Here is a 3661-nt window from a genome sequence, read left to right on the forward strand (position 1 = left end):
CGAACCATCCGTACCCACTGAAGTGTTCGGTCCGGACGTGGACCTACCGTACCATCCGGACCCGTAGGTCCGGTGGTCCGGTATGGTCCGGTTCGGTGACAGACCATCCGGACCAACAGAGGTGGTCGGGTGGTCCGGTACCGGACCATCCGAACCCGTAGATTCGGTCCGGTCCCGTACCATCCGGAGGTCCCGTTCGGTACCGAACCATCCGTACCCACAGAAGTGTTCGGGTGGCTCGGTCCGGACGTGGACATACCGTACCATCCGGACCCGTAGGTCCGGCATGGTCCGGTTCGGTGCCAGACCACCCGGACCAACAGAGGTGGTCGAGTGGTCCGGTCCCGACCGGACCACTGGTCCGGTACCGTACCCTCCGGACCCGTAGGTCCGGTGTGTTCCGGTTCGGTGCCAGACCACCCAGACCAACAGAGGTGGTCGGGTGGTCCGGTCCCGACCGAACCACTGGTCCCGTACCGTACCATCCGGACCCGTAGGTCCGGGGGGTCCGGCAAGGGCCAGAGGTACTGTCCCGCACCGGACCCTAAGGTCCGGTACGGTCCCGTACCATGGGTCCCGTCCGGACCAAACCCGGAGGTCAAGTCCAGTCGGGACCCGTGGGTCCGGTTCGATCCCGACCCGTAAGCCTGGAACGTTCCGGACCCTTGGTCCGGACCATCCGTCACCCGAACACCAGACGCTAAGGAATGGCGTGGGGTCAAGACGGTCCGGTCGGAGGTGTCGGTCTGAGCAACAGAAACAATGTTCCCGTCGCCCTGACCATTCGACAGAAGTACCACGTTCTGTCGAACACCTCCACGTCCAGTAACTAGTCGGCCGGAGCGTTTCAAGAGGGACAGCCACCAGTCACACGGACGTCAGAGGGAACCGTAGTAGCAGTGGTCGTAGGCACGAAGCCTGAAACCCCTGCCCCCACAGGACCGCCCTGAACGGGGTCAATTCGCATCCCAACCCCAGCGGGGAGGGAATTCAGAGACCCCGTCATCTCCTCCGATCTCCCCCCCCAGGAGGCCGAAACTACTGTCAAAACAGCAGCAGACGACCCAGCGAGGGAGTTCAGAGGAGGACCCGTGTCCCTCCTGGCTTCCACAGCGGTGGAAACCGAGGAGGGCACAGGAGAGGCACCGGAAAAGGAAGATTTTAATGCCAACTGCACCCGGTGTTCCCAGGCGGTCACCCATCCAAGTACTAACCGGGCCCGACGTTGCTTAACTTCGGTGGTCGGACGAGAACCGGTGTTTTCAACGTGGTATGGCCGTTGGCTGTCAAAACCTGAGTCTCTCCAGTAGCCCCTAGATCGGATTCACCAACCCCCAAAGAGGGTTGGGAATCGACCTGCCCCCGGATTCGAGCCAGGGGGGAGAAGGAAACCTTCCCCCCAGGCTTGAAACCGGGAGGAGCTGAAGCCTGAGACTGAGGGCCGGACAACGGCGTCGAAGGGGGGGAAGCCTGTTCCACTGAAGGAGAAGGAGAAAGAAGCTTTTTCTTTCCCCTCGACCTTCCCCGAACCTTCGACGGCGCAGCCCCGCCCGAAGTCCCAGGCTCAAACCCAGCCTGTTTGAGCAAGCTCGCATTGAGCTTGCTCAAACAGGCTTTCTCCGCCCTCCCTCGCCGCAAACGCAAAGCGTTTGGGGAGGGAGAGTCGGAGCGCCGAAAGATCCCCTTCTCCGTGCGTAAAACATGACGCTGGGCGCCCGGAGAAGGGTTGCCCCCGGCAGACTCTGGTTCCGTAGAACCAGAGCCCAAAACAGGACGAGACATCCTACCTCGCCCTGTACGTACCCTTAAAGACCGAGAATTAACAAAATTCAAAGAAAATTTAGGTCAATACTCAAGTGAATGCGGCGAAACGAGAAGCAGACGACCGGTCACCACGAAGTAGGACGGGAGGCACGCCGAGTCCGCCACACAAAAACGGAGGCACAAGTTGAAGGAAACACAACGTAGCCTCAAGCCAGAAGTGGAATAACACACAATAATCCAACAGGTGATAGTCCACACAGAAAAGGAGCCTCTTAGTCCAAAATAATCCGGGAGCGTAGCAGAAACACAGCCGGTCTGACACGCGCGAAAAAAGAAAGAGGACGCGCCACCTACATCCTGTAAGGGGGAAGCACTCGGACAGTGCTTGGGATCCACGGTGGCGCATGGTTATGGGAGATAATTGTACCCACTCAGCGTTTTGTCCAATTTTTTTCGGCCTATAATAGATAATGTGCAAGAATAGTACTGTCGAGGTAAGTGTTATATTGACAGCACGCTTTTCTGTACCTCTCTTTGTTTTAACTTTCTGAGCGTGTTTTTAATCCAAACATATCATATCTATATGTTTTTGGAATCAGGAACCGACAAGGAATAAGATGAAAGTGTTTTTAAATTGATTTCGAAAAAAAAATTTGATAATAATTTTTATATATTTAATTTTCAGAGCTTGTTTTTAATCCGAATATAACATATTTATATGTTTTTGGAATCAGCAAATGATGGAGAATAAGATAAACGTAAATTTGGATCGTTTTATAAATTTTTATTTTTTTTTACAATTTTCCGATTTTTAATGACCAAACTCATAAATTAATTTTTAAGCCACCAAGCTGAAATGCAATACCGAACCCCGGGCTTCGTCGAAGATTACTTGACCAAAATTTCAACCAATTTGGTTGAAAAATGAGGGCGTGACAGTGCCGCCTCAACTTTCACGAAAAGCCGGATATGACGTCATCAAAGACATTTATCAAAAAAATGAAAAAAACGTTCGGGGATTTCATACCCAGGAACTCTCATGTCAAATTTCATAAAGATCGGTCCAGTAGTTTAGTCTGAATCGCTCTACACACACACACAGACACACACACAGACACACACACAGACACACGCACATACACCATACCCTCGTTTCGATTCCCCCTCGATGTTAAAATATTTAGTCAAAACTTGACTAAATATAAAAAACGGAAGGTTCTGAAAACACTTGTTACTTCAAATCTTGATATCCTTTGTAAGTTTAAATATCTTGTCCGGGGTAACATCTCAGCTGTTATTCCACGTGGCAGCCAGGACAGATACATACGAAGCATCCTTCCCGCCTTCACGATAATCTGCCTGTCTTTCAGAAAACTCGAAGCAACAGCATAATAAATCAGTGTTCAAGTCAGCGACCGCAGCAGGATGGCAGCGTTCTTCGCGTTGGCCGTTTCCAAAAACGGAGTTGAAAACATCCTGTTGCTACCTCATCAGGGACTCTGCGTGAGGTAGAATTGTATCGTGGAAGCTTCCCAGAATGTCGTCATCATGCAAGAAGGCAAAACTAAAACCCCAGAGAGCTGTTTCGTACAAGAGGGTCAATATAAGGGCTTAAAATAACGTTGACGTCTTTGGGTGCTGTAACATTGGAGTTGTTGTGGTGGTGTTGATGTTATTATGCCGAAGAGTGTCTTCCACCAGATGTCCGAAGGGGAAGATTGGGGTGTGGAGTGGGGGTACTAGAACGGTGGGAGGGGGGGGGGCTGGGAAGAGTTACAACCACCACAACAACCACCACAACAACCACCACAACAACAACCACCACAACAACCGCCACAACAACCACAACAACCGCCACAACAACCACCACAACAACCACCACAACCACCACCACAAC

At 52.0% G+C, this 3661-nt stretch overlaps 1 non-coding gene across 1 annotated transcript; it reads right to left on the reverse strand.

Annotated features, from left to right (window-relative positions):
* Positions 1 to 1165: 1165 nt before the first annotated feature.
* Positions 1166 to 1284, reverse strand: LOC138967868 (5S ribosomal RNA). The gene has a single exon (XR_011456045.1). It is a non-coding gene; the product is annotated as a 5S ribosomal RNA (ribosomal RNA).
* Between the last annotated feature and the right edge of the window lie 2377 nt (positions 1285 to 3661).

The sequence above is a fragment of the Littorina saxatilis genome, linkage group LG5 (assembly GCF_037325665.1).
Source record: "Littorina saxatilis isolate snail1 linkage group LG5, US_GU_Lsax_2.0, whole genome shotgun sequence".
NCBI classification, from domain to species: Eukaryota; Metazoa; Mollusca; class Gastropoda; order Littorinimorpha; family Littorinidae; genus Littorina; species Littorina saxatilis.